This window comes from Ambystoma mexicanum, chromosome 8 (assembly GCF_040938575.1).
Source record: "Ambystoma mexicanum isolate Mex_15411 chromosome 8, UKY_AmexF1_1, whole genome shotgun sequence".
Classification (NCBI taxonomy): domain Eukaryota; kingdom Metazoa; phylum Chordata; class Amphibia; order Caudata; family Ambystomatidae; genus Ambystoma; species Ambystoma mexicanum.
Window position 1 is genome coordinate 1,563,644,055 of NC_090929.1, and position 17,432 is coordinate 1,563,661,486.

General features: G+C 46.5%; 1 protein-coding gene across 2 annotated transcripts in view; it reads right to left on the bottom strand.

The window, feature by feature from the left end:
* Positions 1-13,283, bottom strand: part of SMNDC1 (survival motor neuron domain containing 1) — a 500,862-nt gene extending 487,579 nt beyond the window's left edge. The window contains exon 1 of one of the 2 annotated variants that reach the window (XM_069611768.1): positions 13,073-13,283. The gene's annotated coding sequence lies outside the window, so the exon portion shown is untranslated. Of the gene's footprint in view, positions 1-13,048 lie in introns of both variants that reach the window. The other variant, XM_069611769.1, reaches the window with a different exon arrangement.
* Positions 13,284-17,432: the final 4,149 nt, after the last annotated feature.

Here is a 17,432-nt window from a genome sequence, read left to right on the forward strand (position 1 = left end):
GGGCAAAACGGAACAACATTCGAGTGGTCGACCTGCCAGAGGGAGAAGAGGGACAGGACCCCACGAATTATGTGGAGAACATGATCGTGCAAGAGATAGGGGCGGACAAGCGTTTGCAGGGATTTGCGGTTGAACGTGCGCATCGGGCTCCGATGAGGAAACCACGACCCGGGGCCCCACCGCGGCCGATAATAGTGAAAATCCTAAACTACAAAGACAGAAGATTTTGGAATATTTTCGCAAGGGCGGTACAATAGAAAGGGCATCCACTAACATCACTGCATACCCTGACTATACTATGTTGGTGCAAAGACAGTGGTACAGTTACATGGCGATTAAGAGAAGACTACATGCAGCTGGTACCAAATACATGCTTCTGTACCCTGCGAGGCTGAAGGTCCTGCATAAAATCAGGGCCTTTTTCTTCGACACCCCAGAAGAAGTGACGTCTTGGCTGGGCCTGCGTGGGGCTGCCCGGAGCAGGAGGAGGAGCAAGATCGCCAGAAGCACGATAAGTGATGGGACTGTATCAGGAATGTTGTGGGGATAAGCGGGAGGGGAGTCCTAGTATGAAACTCTGGAACACTTGCTTGATATGATGTCGCTCTCGGACTCCATTAACCTGTTGGACTGGAATATAGTGCATTGATTGTATAAGTGAACTGGGTAGCGCAAAGCGCAGCAAATTCAAGACAAACAGGAAAAATAGAATAGAGAGACCCTTTTTCTCTTACCCCCAAGAGTTAGTAGTAAGGCCGCCACTAGGGCACCTTTACCCTGCTGAGCCGCGGGCGTAGGCTTTTGCCGGACAGGGCTAGATGCGGGGGTGCCTGAGATCCAGGGATGGAGCTGTGCAACAGTTGGGGAGGGTGTTATTTGGGGAGGGGGGGGAGAGAGGATGGGGCTTGTGGTGTTTATAGTTAGAGGGAGTGCAAGTTGGGGTATGAGCCTACATAGACGAGTTAAGCTGCGGAAATGGGACTGCAAGGATGGGAGAGGTGGTAGGAACCTGACATGCTATGGGGGAACTTAAAGTAATTACTTGGAACGTCAGGGGGCTTAATAGTTACCTGAAGAGAAACAAGGTTATGCTATACCTGCAGAGGCAAAAGATATTGCACTGTTGTAAGAGACACACCTGACGTGAGACAAGATGGAGATTGAGAAGAAATGGAACGGAACTATGGTGGGTTCTTCATATTCGGCCTATTCCAGGGGAGTGATCGTTTGGGTGGCATCACATGTTCCATTCCAGCTGTTACACACACTGGTGGAGACAGATGGAAGGATGGTGGTGAGGGGATTGGTAGAAAATAGGGAAGTATTGTAAACACGTTGCCCCAAATCAAAACACTGCTGCATATTTCAAAACGCTGTGTAATAACCTTAGCAACTCTGTGGGAAGTGCGGTGATTTGGGGAGGGGACTTCAATTGCGTATTAGATCCCAAGGTGGACAGGTCAGATGGAAAATTGGATAAACCTACCCCGTCGGCTAAAGCATTGCAGACGCTGCTTAATGACTTTGGGCTTGAAGATGTGTGGGAGGCATGTCACCCTCATGAGAGACAATACTCGCATTATTCTGCCCCGCAGCAACCACACACAAGGCTAGACTATGTCTTTGCCACTCCAGAGATACTGACAGAAGTCACGCATGTTGCATATAAAGCGAGAGTCCTCTCGGACCACTCGCCCTTGATCTTTGGGTGGCAGTGTTGCCCGCCGAGAGCAAGAATCCCGACATGGCACCTCAGGGCGGAAGCGCTCAGGGATCCCCTCTTTAGGGAGGGCATGAGAGATGAGATTATTAGTTACTTTCGAGACGAACACGGGCAGTGTGGACTCGGCGGGCACGTTGTAGGAGGCCTTCAAAGTAGTGATTAGAGGAGTGGCTATTGCAAAATCGAAAGGGCTGCAAGGTGGGATCCTAGCGGATCTGCAGGAAACGGAGGAAGAACTGCAGAGGGCTCTTGGGGGTGAAAACAGTACCAACCTGGATACTGATTTGATACTAAGACTGCAGCAAAAGTGTGCTGGTCACTGGTCGAGGCTATGTAACCTTAACTATAGAAAGTATAGAGAGACAGCATGCGGGGGAGATAAACCGGGAAGGGTCTTGGCCTGGCTATACAAAAGTGAGACCCCTAGACCCCCGATTAGATCAATAATAAGAGAAGATGGTAATGTGGTGGACACTCAAGAAGGAGTCAATCTGGAGTCTGCAAACTATTATGGACAATTATACAGGGACGCAGGGGAGGAGAACCGCAAGACGATAGAGGAAACCCTAGAGGACATAGGATTACCGCAGATCAGTGCTGAGGAAAGGAAGGCTCTGGACACACCGATTACCTTAGAGGAGCTAGGGGAGGTGGTGAGACAGCTGCCAACTAGCAAGACCCCGGGAGCTGATGGACTCCCAAGTGAATTTTATAAGATATTTAGAGATGAGGTGCTCCCGCCATTGTTAGACATGCTGAATGAGGCGTATGAGCTAGGCAGGCTGCCAGAGTCACTCAGAGAAGCGATTATTATACCACTTCCCAAACCTAATAAGCCAGGGCATAACTGTAGTTCTTATAGACCCCCGTCAATGTTGAATCAAGATAGTAAAATTCTGACCGCCGTTATGGCAAATAGATTACGGAAGGTTATAGGTACATTGATACACCCGGAGCAAACGGGCTATGTCCCTGACAGGAACATATCCCAAACATGCACCCATACGGACCCGAACCCCCCACCCCCTGAACTCAGCACACACCATGAACCCATACAGACCCGAACCCCCTACTCAGCACACACCATGAACCCATACAGACCCGAACCCCCCCAACCCCCCTACTCAGCACACACCATGAACCCATACAGACCCGAACCCCCCACCCACCTACTCAGCACACACACTCTCAAGCATGCACCCATATAGACCCAAACCCCCCCCCCCCCCCCCCAACTGGGCACACAAACTCTGAAGCATGCACCCATACATGCATCTCAACATACACAACACGAACATTCAAAAACAAACATTCATGCACATCCTACACCCCCCCAGCCCAACATACACAACACAAACATACAGCAGAACAGACCTGACACACAAACACACAGACCACTTACCGGAGACGTGCTGGAAGGCAGGTAAGCTGGAACGCGGGCGAGGTAAGTGGAATCGTACTACGGCTGGCGTGGCAAGCAAGACTAAAATGCCTTCTGGCATCAAGCCTTACTGGCCACGCCAGCCGTAGTGCTGGCACTCCATTGGTGCAGCACACACGCACTACGTGGCTCGTAGGAGTGACGAGGTGCATGTGTCGAGCCAATGGCGGCCAGTGTTTGGTCCGGCCCGGAAGACAACAAAGACTTTCCTAATGGAGGGCGGCCAATGCTGCTTGCGGGCTGCCCTCCATTAGGAAAGTCTGTGCCTCGAGGGCCGGAAAAAAGCATGGCGGCTGCAACTGGCCCGCGGGCCGTATGTTGTGCACCCATGCTCTAACCCAAGGACATTCAAAGATGGTGGTTAATCAAAATCAGCGGATGTTCTCAGAGCGGTTTTGGTGAAATAAAAAGAACATTATAAATTGCAGAGTATTGATGTTACCTTTAAAAATAGTATTTCCTATTGGGATTTGGGACACCCAGTGCTGTGAGAGGATGTGTGTGTTCATATTCCGGTTTCTGCATCAACAGACTAAGACGTAGGAGATGACTGGGCGCGTTTAGCTACGCTGCCCACTAACATGAAAGTAGGTGAGGAATATCGCTAGGAATAGTGGTGTCAGCTTCAGGGGTGGGCAATATGATTTACTGCTGCAAGGGCACTTGAACTTAAGGCGATCGATCCACGGATAAGATAGCACAAGATGGCCGCCTATGACTCTTTGATTTCGCATGTGTAAAAGGCAGTTTGCTTAAAAAACACATGACCGAACGCTCGGGACAATGACATTTTTGAGCGCACTATTCCTTTACCAACTAGAACTCTGAATATTATCCTACGCAACATCGAAATAGAACTGTGAATATTAGTCTGCGCCACATTGAAATAGAACTGTGAATGTTCACCTGCGTCACGCTCAAAGAGAACTGAATATTAGCCTATGCCACACTGAGGTAGAACTGTGGACATCGATGAAAATCCATCGTTGACACAAAATGCTATGTAGGCCTCTCTTCCACCATACAGGACTCTGAAATCCAGGTGTATCCCCCATATCCACCCATTATATTTGAAACCTATTGTATTGTGAAACCTAGGCCTCTCTCCCACCATACAGGACTCCCAAAGCTAGGTTCCCCATATCTGCCCATCATATTGTGAAGTCTATTGTACTGTCAAACCTAGGCCCATCTCCCTCTACACAGGACTCTATTCTAGGTGTACTCCCCTGTATGCAAATTGTACCTGAAACCTAGGCCGGTCTTCTACCACACAGGGTTCTCAAATCTAGGCGTATCCACCTTATCTGCCCATTATACCGTGTAACCTACTGCATTGTAAAACCCAGGCAAAATCTACCTATTCTGTGAAACATACTGTATCGTGAAACCTAGGCCTCTCTTCCACTATACAGGACTCTCAAATCTAGGTGTGTCTCCCATACCCATATTGTACTGTGAAACCTAGGCCTCTCCTTCCATTCAGGGTTCTCAAATCTAGGTGTATCTACCTTATCTGCCTACTATACTGTGTAACCTACTGTATTGTGACACCCACGCCTCACTCCCATTATACAGGACTCTCAAATCTAGGTGTTTCTCCCATACCCGTATTGTACCGTGAAACCTAGGCCTGAAGAATACTATACAGGGTTCTCAAAACTAGGTGTATCCACCTAATCTGCCCATTATATTGGGTAATCTATTGTATTGTGAAATCTAGGCCTCTCCCCCACTATACAGGATTCCCACTTCTAGCTGTTTTCCCCTTTACCCAAATGATATTCTGAAACCTAGTCCTCTCTACCAACTACACAGGGTTGTCAAATCTAGGTATACCCACCTGTCTGCCTATTATACTGGGTAACCGACTGTATTGTGAATCCTAGACCTCTCTCCCATTGTACAGGACCCTCAATCCTACTATACAGGTTTCTCAAATTTAGGTGTATCCATCTCACCTGCCCAATATATTGGGTAACCGACTGTATTGTGAAACCTGTTATACTTGAATCTCACTCGATTTGTCGAGCTATATATGTTTGCCGGCCAATGTGGCATCTTGTCTTCTGTTTTCTTTCACTCGTAATATGTCCCGATTGACGGGAACCACACAATGTATACAATAGGATATCGCCATTGAACTGATTATTTGTAACTTTGTGTGCCTTGAAGACGACCCAAGTGTCGAAACACGTGTCGGCTATTCTTCAATATATTTTCATTAAAATACTGTGATTTCTGTACTTTAATGGTGTTAAGCGCAATCCTACCCCTCTCAACATACAACTGTTAATTTTGCACCAGCCTGTGTGGATTGGTTGGTGGGTACTGGACTGCTGCTAACACCCTTTTCACTGATATTGTGCTTCACAGATTTAGTAGTGATAAATAGCGCACAGGTACTTTGTGACTCCACACCTCTGGTTACTATGTGTTGCATTGATGTTCAAGTTGATGCAAAGACTAGACATTGTACAAGTAATTGACAAAAAATGATTTAACTGTATTGTGTATATTTTTGAAAATAGGTTGTGTACTGAAATATATTTTTGCCTTCCCAAATGTACATAGCTACGTCGTTGGGACGAGCGTTTGTCATGGTACAATCTATCGGTGGATGGGTTTTTTTTAACCCCAAAATTGACAAAATCATCAAGAACGAAACTAATATCCTTGGGCCCTGATTCATGGATTATTTGCGCCGAAAAAAAATACGGGATTTGTGTGCCATTCTGCCTGCAAATCCCTGTTTAACAGATGGGGATTTGCGGGCAGAATGGCACACAAATCCCGTATTTTTCTCGGCGCAAATAATCCATGAATCAGGGCCATAATCTGGAATGATCCTCTGGCACCAGTTTGTCAATTTTCACTGGCAGTGATACGGAGCAACATGCCAGCCTTTATGGTATGAATACTTGCATTTCAAAGTGAATGGAGCCCTTTCTTCTCACAAAAGGAACGCCATGTGCGTCAATGAAACATCGGACATGGAACATAAGTGCATTAGATTTCATGACATGGAACCGACTTCATAATGAAAATACAGGAATAGATCGATTAAGGCAATTGGCAAGGTTTGAGCTAAATTGGCAGTTTAGGAAAGAATTGGAAGCATTTTGCGCTCTGAAACACTTGTGTACGAGCGCGATACAAATAAATCATCAATACTAAAAGCTAGTACGCAACGTTTTCTGTCAATCACTTTCTCGCAAAGGTTTTCAATGTTTCCGTGGATGTAATCTCATATTTTGAGGTTGTTAAAAATATAACAGCTGGTTACATTTCTGACTATTAGTAATTTCTTAAAAAGTAGAAGTTTTCTTCTTTTTGTAAAACGAAAGTGAACTTTTACACTGTGTGTGGATGTGCGTGTTTAGTTTCCTGGATTTGCATTAGGTAACGTGATGACGTAGGCTATGACAGGGTACGTTTGGCTACGCTGTCCACAAACGGCATGACAATAGGTGGAGCATATCGTTTTGACACAGCACTGTTAACTTTAGGGTCCTGTGATCTGATTTACTACTGCAAGGGCACTTCAACATAGGGCGATAAATCAATGATAAGATTAGCACAAGATTGAGGTTGCCAACCTGCGAGTTTTCTTGCTTTGGATGTCCAACTCCAGCAATGCACAAAATAAACATACCATTAAAGTGTCCCATCAAGGACTGTAATATGTCACATTAAGGTATAAGAATGGAATCTGAAAAGTTAGTCACAGCTTCAAGTTCTCTAGTAACGGCTGAAACTCCGATTTGTGCTATCAAGCAACAGGCATTGTGACATGACAGCCCAAAAGCAAGCAATGGCATTTTCTTATTGCAGGCGACTAGTGATGCCACTGTATTGCAATAAGGAAATAAGGGGATTACAGAATATGTACTTATAAGGCGGTCTTGTACTGCCCTTTTCAGAGTGCTACTTGGTAAATCACTTCAGTTTCTATAAATTCATGAAACTAATTCACAATCATGCTGACTCGATCCCTTCCATAGTACACAAACTAAGCCGCTGCTCAACAGCATTCTTCACCCTGACAAAATCGGGATTTTGTTATCTTAACAACCGTTCTAGTCAGTCCCCAAAATCTATTTTTTTCTCCCACCAATTCACATTTGTTGCTACAGCTTCAATCAAACACATCATTATTTAAAACACAGTGGCTGCGTGGTTGACCTAATTGTGAATAAAACCAACATACGTTAATTAGCTTTTGGTGTCCTAACGTGCCGAAACCATGTCCCTATGGGCCAACTGTGACCCCACCCAGGGTTTAGACCAGGCCGTGGTGTGTAGGTAAAAGAAAAATAGGGGACGGTAAAGGGAAAAGGCAGAGATGGTATCAATATTGTTAACAATGCGATACAGACCACTAGCACCCACCGGGGAGAGCCAGCCAATCAGGAGGCTGGAAAGAGGGGGAATCGCAGCCCGCACTCCAAGCCGCCTGATGCTGGTTCGCCCAACCACCATTATCTTTTTTATTCCCCCCTCCTTACTTACCAGATTGCGGCGGCGGGTGCAGCTGCGCCTTTCACTCCGCTGCTGGTTGGCTGCAATGGAAATGGAAGAGGGGCTCCAAGGCGGCCATCTTTAAACAGTTGCGGCGTCCCGTTCACAGAACAAAAATACTTTAAATTGTCCCTGTCCCAGCCCATAGGACGGATGCCAATGGTGTTAAGCCCCCGGTCCAATGGTTGAATAGCTGATAATGTCTCGTTGTGCTCATTAAACGTTGTTGCTTTGCTTGGGCTGTCGGCCCGTTACAGCACTTGGAAAGGTGCTTATTGCCACATAAAATCATATCGAGTCAGCATAAATGGCATGCCAAGTAAGGCAATTCTCCTTTCTGCACTAGATACAAACATGTGTGACCATGTTTTCTTAGGCACAACATTTCAAAAGGAACAAGTTAGAGCTACACCCAAAATAATTATCTCAGAGACCAAAGTGGTAACAACAAGGGTTGTTGTAATCAGAGCTGTGCACAACCGAGGACCAGAATTAAGGCAAGTTACTTTTATATGTAACTATACACATTGACCAAGATATTAGGTATACATGGTGAGCATAAACCAAGTGGGACACAACACTCAGGCAGGACCATGCTTCTCACATCTCAAGCAGGACATCACCAGCTTTCACATACTGTACTTCCGTTATGTATGGTTGAGTCCCTCAGAAAAAGCAGTCACCCCACACACAGGCCATTCACACACACGCACACAAAACACCTAGGCTTCTCTTCCCAAAAGGAACATTCGGAACAGCCACATAAACTCCCATAAGTGGGTAATAAAGAGAAGTAAGGTCCCTACTTGTGCTGATGTTGAATGGCGAACCCATGACTAGCAATCTGTCTGCAGTGAATTTGGAAATTGATCATTCGCAAAATACATTAGTCACGACCTTTAACTTGCAATTTAAGGCAATAGGTTATTGAAGTTCGGTTGTGTTCATTCATTTTCAAGACTTGTCCCTTTAATAATGAAACAGGTATGTGTCCATATGGTTGGCTTTAGGTCTCATCTTACTTTTTTCTTCTATGCAGGCTTCAATATTTGCACTCGCGAGTGACTCTTTATGCTAGGCGAGTAGATTGCAACATCATTTTTATTTTACACGCTAAACGAATCAATATCTGCATTCATAGGTTTAATTCTGATGTTCTTACTTTGATGATATCTTGCTTTTAGAGCAGGTCCTTTTTTGTGCATTTATTATGTTTTAGGGGAGGGTGAAATAGGTGGGAGCCATTCCCTCGCATTGCAACTCTGCAATATAGTATGGCACCAACACAATCTCACTCATTGCAGCCAAGTATCACACCTGGAACAATCTTCATGGCCTCACAATGCTCAGGGTGGTGCGATTCAACCGGACCTGCACTGGCTACCTGGACACCCTCTGATCTTGGGCCCAGGTCCCTCCCCCTGCCAGCGCCACACACCTCCACTGGCCGCCTGGCAACCCCCGCACTTGGGGACCGTTTCGGTTTCCCTACAGTCCCCTTACCAGCTCTTGACACCCGATATTGCACTTGCCACCCGTCACTTACTTATTGTTTATCTGTTCCCATTTACTGCACTGTCCCGACGCACTTGCGCGATCTTTATAACACCTGGCCTAGTAAGATCATTCTCCGTCCCCCCTTGCCTCGTCGCGCCTTGAAACACTTGTGTATAGGCGCGTTATAAATGCCCCATCATATGAAAGAAGTTGTGTGGTTGTTTTTTTAACTGTAGGTTGGGAAATACAAGAAACAATCCCTCATGATGCAGAGCAGTGGAAAAAAGCAACTGCATGTTAATTACCAGATTCTTTAATGTATAGACTCCTACTACATGGCTTGGGGTACACATTTCAAGCCGTTAGCCAGCCGTAGAAATAACTTGCCTACACACACTGCACACCATTTCTTACTTGCCAATGGTAAGTGCACATTTTGAATTATGGCAATCTAGACTTTGTCAAAATGTAAACAGCAAATGTATGTAAATTATGGACTCCGCATCATTGGAACATAAGGGGCCAGATAGGAACACTCCACTCAAGCCTCTTCTCTGGAGTTCACTCCTCCCCTGCACCTTACTGATAACCTCTGTGGCGCCCCCTTTGTATAGCGCTCTGTTGCTTGCCAGCTAGGTGTGTACTTTATAAATCCCATACACATAGCTCTCATTAAGAGCTGGCTTTTCACATAGATCAAGCCCAGTGGCGCAACACCATTGAGCTGAACGGGCTGTAGTCCCCCCACCGCCGAAACGGTGGGCTATGTTGACTCGACCTGGCTGACCTACAGAGGCGTGGCCGGACAGAACAAGACAGACATTAAACGGCCCTTGGGCTTTGCTATTAACAAAGGCCCTGCAATAAAAGCATTTCATTGTTAGCACCTGCATTCATATCCATACTTTTCTTAGGCAACTGAACACGTTATGTGGTATTAGTACTTGCATGCCAGGGGGACGATTGGAATTGGGGGCAAGAGAAAGCTCATTTTTGCAGCAGTCCTTAAGGGTGTGGTTTTGGATGTGAAGGAATTAACTACTTCTAACAACGATGCTGCACTAGACTGATCACAGAATACGTAAAGAAGTTCGTTTCCCCCACACAAGTAAGTTTGCCCCTCCCCAACAGTCTCTGAAGTTAGTGCCTCTCCCATTTTAAGGGTTAGCCCTGCTGAAATCTTCAGCCTAGGTGCACCCCTGGTGGGAGCTGATGAGCGTACTTACTTTTTTTGCTAAGTAGAGAGGCGAGTGTAGCCTTCCCTGAAACTTTCAGTTTTACTGTGTTACACAGATTAACTTAAACCTGTACTTTAGTAGCAACCCATAATCGATTTGAGGCCCCTTAATCGTTTAGAAGTCGCTTAATTGAGTATGCTTATACATTAGAGCGATTTCAAAAAGGGCATTTTGGAACGATCCTACAAACAAAACGAGAATGAATTAGAAGCAGTGGCGTGTCCAAGAACAACATGGGGGTGGGGGAGGTGTGTGCAGAGGGGGCCACAGACAAAAGTAGGGGGCGGCCTATAAAAAGGGCAATGTGTATGCTTTTCCCAAATTGACATGGGCAAAGTAGTTCAAAGTGGCCTGGGGGAGGTAAAAATCATGCAAATACAGCAAGCAATTCTGCTGTACATATGTATTTATCTTGATGTTACTGATATTGTCTCATCCTATATCGATATTGAAAATATATATTGGGATATCTCCAAAATTCGGTATATCGGCCAGCACCAGTTAAGTTCACTCTTGGTTTTGGGCCTTCATGGGAAATTTGTTAAGATGTTGCCTGTGGTCATTGGCTGGTAATGGACACCTACCATTTATGCACTTGGAATGAAACAGTGTCCCGATCGCATATGCTGTAGGGGGCCTTGCACAAGTGTGCCATTAATAACCACAGTTCGCAATGCCTTTTTGTGCATCTTGAATCCGGGTGCTTTCCTGGAAGGTCTGTGCAGATCGCAATTGGGGCTGTGGGTTCCTTTCTCAACAGTGTCTTTGTGTGGACATTTTATAGTGCAAATGTAGCAAGAGCATTGAGAATATCCAGCCGGGCATGTGAACTAGAGGAGCACAGTGTGTGCGGTATAACAGTGGTTAACCAGCAACAAGATATGATCCTTCAAAGCAGTGTCTTCTGCAGAGATGGAGCCACTCTGATGTCTTGAGGGCAGTGTGTCCCTTTCAGGCCAGAAGAAAGCAACAGGCTTGAGCAAACGCCCTGCAAACGTGCAAGTGACGGCTGGGCAAAGGAGGACAGCAGATTAGTTCACCAAGCCCACTGCTTCCTTCAGCGTAGCGGTGGACTCGGCTGGGAAAGCCTGGTCAGGGGCGAGCTACAGGCCAAGACCCTGATTAGAATTTCAACGTGCGTGTGTGCGTGTACAGAGTAACTCTCGTAGGAGGGCAGAGGAGTATCCAGCATAGCAATAGTTGGGGGAAGCCATAAAAAAAAATCCTGCTACTTTCTCACCCAAATGCAGTGCGCCCAATTCCATATAGTCTCATTTGTGCGCCTCCAAACCACCCACCCCCGTCAACTTTTTTTATAACATTAGTGGCAGATGTCATTTTAACACAACAAAAATGAAACTAGAATAATTACAGATGCCAGAAACTCCTCTATTAGAGCTCTTTCCAGGCGCTATGGGGGAAAATACGCACAAACCTAATTTTCATATGGATCACACCAACTGAAATGACTTCTCAGCAACGGACACAGCAAAAAGCATCATCAGTCTTTGATACTTGGAGGCACCATGGAAGTGACTAGAATAAGTTGCCATAAGTAAGCCAAGTGGCAAATAACTTTGTGGTGCAAAATACCTAAAGTGCACTATTATATATGGAGCAACTCTATAGTCATTAGGCTTTCTTTTTATTTAAACAACAGCATGATATATTAAAATAAGTTAGTAAGTGAATCACTTCCAGAGCTGCAAATAAGTGATGTGACCAGGATCAGAAACGTTGGTTAAATGGTGAAACCAGGATGTGGACAATGTATTAATAGCAATGCCTTGGAAGCAAACTACATTACATAATAAACTATCCTTTCATCGTAAACTAACTCCACTATATAACCAATGTCAGAAATATGTTGAGCAATAAGCATGGCTTTAGTTTTATTCTCCCATCTGCATGCAAAGTCACAATAGCATCATGTAGATTAATGTAGCCTTACAAAGCCCCCTTGGGCTTTAAAGCCATAGTGACGTCATAGAGCATGCAACACTAGGCACCCTTCTCACTTGATCACTCCACCCCATTCCAATTATGAAAAGGGACAAATGTCCCTGCTAACAGCCCCCTACCTCTCTCCCATCAGTGACTAATGGCTCACATTGAAAGGCTCTGCTGACACAGAGCAACGTGAGAGCCCCTCTGCAGCCCAGAGCTCCTTGTGACATGGTCCTGGCAGTGGGACATCTCTCCCGTTGGGAAACAGTAAGATGTCCTTACATATACCGGTCTGAAAAATATACCGGTCTTGCCCCGCACCGCCCCCACCGCCCCCCCCATGACACTGTAGGGGGAGGGCCTGATTTTACGGGAGGGGCCGACCCACCCTAGCGACGCCATCGATTAGCAGACGTTTGTAATATAGCCCCTCCTCCCCAATCGCTACTCTATTTCATGGCAGATACCGCTCGAAATAAAGGTTTGAATAGATCCTCTGCGACCCCAGTGTGAAGCACAAGGATGGCTCGTTGCCCTCCCCCACAATGACACAAATGTCCGGAGCTACTCCTACCGCAACCCCACTCCTACATCGCTCAATGCGACATCGAGACACGAAGTCCTGCCCTCTGACGCGCTCCCTGGCACAAAGTCTGGTATGGCCTGAATTAATCCACTCGCCTGTGTGCCGCGCCTGCCCCTCACCTTTGCACGGAAAGTACCGCAGCGGTCACGGGCTTCTGCACGACCGGAACTTTCCTTCCAAAGCCTAAGACGCTCGCTCCGTTGCTCCGTTCAGTCAGAACCTACAGCAAACGCTTCTCGCGAGACTTCCGCAGTTTCCGTCGACTTCCGCAACGTCAGAAACAAGCGCAGGCTGGTGACAAAACAAAGTGACGGTATGAGGAAACGTTTTACGTCCAGCTGCGTGCGTGTGGACTAGCCCAATCTTGGGCCATCTTAGAGTCAGGCAAAACATTGCATATGGGCGGACTTCGCTTTGGGGCGACCGTAGTCAGATGCTCAGTTCATCTACCAAGTTTGCTTTCGCCCTGTGGAATGCGCGGGTGGTTGATCAATATTATTGGAGGTGTCATAGATTTGGCAAAAAGAAATACGTTGTACCCATTTTAAGGATTAGGGTCGGCTCTTTCAGTCATGTACTTTGAAGCTGAACAATACCATAGTTGCCAACATGCCCCTTTCCAATCTGTAGGTGCTAATCCAGTCCTGTTGTTTTCTTCTTTGCATTCTGAGACTTGTAGTTCTACTTTTCCCATTACAAAACTAGGGTTACAAGTCCCAGAATGCAAAGAAAAAAACAGGCCTGGACATCAACATTTGTACAGTTCCCTGTCTTAGTTTGGGCTGTTGTGTGTCGAAAGCCTAAGCTAGTACATTATAGTACAGGCAGGGAGAAATGGCATATGAGGAGGCACACACAGCTTGTAGGTGTTGTTTGGTTATTTGTCTGCCCATGGCCATGTTAAATGTGTTAAATGTTAAAGGTATTTGTACCGCGCACCGTCACCAACGGAATTGGTCCCCAGGCGCTCAGGCGGAACTGTAAACAATAAAGGTGGGATGGGTTACTAAGGTGAAGAAGGGAGTAGGATAGTGAGAGGAGTGCTGTTCTGTTGGCAGCTTCAACTCGGTATACACCGGGTGCTGAGCTTTGGTGCGGGTATCGGATCGGAGTCAGTCCGCGTGTGCTGTTGTTCCGGATTATGTGTTGTTGCAGTGTTGTGAAGTGCGTGCGGCTTGTTGTGCGAGAGATGGTTGTGTGAGTTTTTTGAGTGAGATAAGTATGCAGAGTTTGAGCTTATATTGGTTAGTGGGTTACCTGACCTTTACCATGCCAACATTCACAGTTCTGTCTGAGTGTGGCACTTGCCTGCCCTCACTTTCCCATCCAGACGCGGCGCAGGCCAACGCTCAGGACTCCATCCAGGTGTGGTCATGCCAACAATCATACTCCCACCCAGATGCGGCACAGGCTAGTGTCTGGAGACACGTTCAGGTGTGGGCATGCTAACATTCACAACTCCATCTGAGCGCCACGCAGGCTGGTGTTCACAACTCTACGTGTGGCCCATGTTAGCATTCACGTTTGCTAATCTTTATGGCCTCCGCGATCAAATCACCTCCTCATGGGAACTCTTTGAGCTCGCTTTAATCAAGCCTTTCCTTCCAACTTTGCACGCAAACTGACTGCCAGTGTTTTTTCAAAGCAGTCGCCTGTGAGTTAATGGCTTAAGTAGAGTTGTAAACCCGCTACTGGTGTAATAAAAATGTCTTAACCAGGTTGCCTCCGATTTATAAGCTTTGACTGAAGTCCTGTTAAAAACAAGCATTGGGAAAGCCAACCATTTTGGCTTGTGTATAAGTATCAGGCACTGCTATTAGATCCCCAGGTGCTCGCACCCTTTTGCACCTGCTACCATCAATGGCCAGTTAATACCACTTCGGTTGTTGTTGGCAAATGCTTTTCCCATGCCTATACAAAATCCCAAACTGTTGGCATTGCCAATGCTTGTTTTTTTTATCTGCAACGGGTATCTTGCCAACCCATCCCGCTACTAAGTTGGTACCTATTAATGTAATACATACCTGTCAACATTTTGAGTTGCCACAGTGGGTGAAAAAAAAGGATTTTGTTTTTGCAGTTGAGAGCTGTAATGCTCACCTGATTCCCGTAGAGGCGCCGGTCTTGACTGGGCGTATACCGTATCTGCAAAGGTGATGTGTAACACACGGCTGGCTCTTTGGGCTGGACCTCTGTGCACTGTTTGTCTGACTTGAAGGGTAAGATGTCTGCAGATAGAAAATATGGGATTAAGGAACTGGGTTATTGAATGTCTCTCTCTTCTTCCCTTTCTCTTCTCCTGTAGAACCCCAAAGGTTAACGCTCTCACCTTAGGTAAGTGAACGCCGTGCTCTCCATCTGCCTCGGGGCAGGGTGCTGTAACCAGTTTCTTCACTGGATAAGGGGAGCAGGCCTCTTGACTTCAGAGGACTGCTGTCCGTCGTTTACTGCACGAACGGTAAGTTTCGAGTAATTCTAATGTCTTTAAAGTCTTTAGTAATGATGTTTTCAGGGTTCCGGCGATGGCGGATGACGGGCTGAAGTGAGTTGAAGATGGAGCCCGTGTGATGAATAGAAGCGCCTGGAAGCACGTAAGTAAGCGCTTGTTGCCTGCTTCACGATGCGCTCTAACTGTCTTTTTATTTTGCAGGTACAAGTTCGGAGCGGCTGCAGGGTGCCGGAATACCCACTGGGTTAGATGTGGAAAGGAGTAATGGCACGTGAGTATTAAAGTTCCCCAATGTCTTTAAACGCACCTTGTTTTGTCTTTCAGATGCGGGATGCAGCGCCGAAGGCGTTGGTGACAGCCGATGGACCAGGTAGGTGAAGAGCTGTCACTGAAGACCGTAATGCTAACCTGTTCTTTCTTGTCTTTATAGGTGTTGCTGAAGACTGGATTCAGGATGGTAAGCCTTTTTCCTTAGGCCCAGGATCAGATGCAGAAGACACGATGAGCGTTCTGCTGCAGAGGATGCAGAATAACGCAAAGCAAGATTCATCCATCCAGTGTGGTTTAAATAGCCTCCTGTAGTGCTTAGGTGTCTCCTTCCACAGCCACGACTAGGTAAGAAAAGAGTTCCTGCTTTCCAGACGAGTTCCAGTGTTCTGAATCTAGGGAGTGGCTCCTGCCCCACCCAACAGGAAAAGTAGTTCCAAACAGAAGAGGATCGGAGGCTCAACTGGCAGGCAAGTAAGCAGCATGGTCTGCTGCAGGTAAGTCCACCCAAGCATTATGAGCCCGGCGCTTCCAGCGCTGGGACTGGGCATATTTATGAGCCTGGTGCCACTGGCGCCAGGACTGGGTCCAAAAGGTCCCAATTGGGACTGGTTGGCACTCGGAACCTGGGTTATGGATCTGCTTCCAAGGGAGTTGGGAAAACCCTGACCTTTTGGAAGCAGAGATCATGACAGTACCCCCCCTCAAGGCCCCTCCCAAACCAGGCTTCTCCGGGGGTTTTGGCTTGTCAGGAAATGTTCGGTGAAATCTTTTGATTAGGCGAGGAGCGTGGACATATTCAGCAGGTTCCCAGGATCTCTCTTGGGGGCCGTAGCCTTTCCAGTCAATTAGGTAAAATAGTTTAGATTTGGAGATCTTGGAGTCCAGAATGCTTTTGACTTCAAACTCGAGTTCTCCATCAACTAGGATAGGTTTTGGAGATTTAGTTAGTCGGGTTTGAGGTTGCACGGGTTTTAATAGAGAGACGTGGAAGACCGGATGTATCTTCATGTGCGGGGGCAAGTCCAACTTGACCGCTACTGGGTTTACTATGGTAGTGATGGAATAGGGACCAAGGTATCTTGGGTTGAATGTGCGTGGCCCTTTTAGAGGTAGATATTTGGTGGATAACCAGACTTGATCCCCTACTTGATATTGAGGGGCTTCCTTCCGATGTTAATCTGCTCCTTTCTTGTATTGTTCTTTAGCCCTTTGAAGGTGAGAAACAGCTTCCTTAAAGGCTTGGGTGATTGTAGAATGCAGGTAGTCTACTGCTGGTGTTTCAAGATCTTGGAGGGGATCCAACTCCGAGGTTCGAGGGTGACTGCCGTACAAAAGAAAAAACGGGGTTTTCCCAGTTCCCGAATGGACAGAGTTATTGTAGGCATATTCGGCTATCCAAAGGATGTCTTTCCAAGTTTTTTCAGTTTGTTGCAGCATGCAGCGTAAATACTGTTCCAGAGTTTGATTGGTCCTCTCGGTTTGTCCGTCCGTCTGAGGGTGGTGACTGGTCGATAGTCTCACATCAATTTGAGCCGACCGACAGCAACTTCGCCAAAAATGAGAAATAAATTGACTACCTCGATCCGAAATTAGAACCGAAGGAAAACCGTGCAGTCGGATGATGTTTTCGAGAAATTCTCGGGCCAGAGTTGCTGCTGTTGGCAAGCCTTTGAGCGGAATGAAATGCGCCATCTTGGAGAATAAGTCCACGATTACTAGAATCGTATTGTATCCGGAGCATGGAGGTAGATCGGTGATGA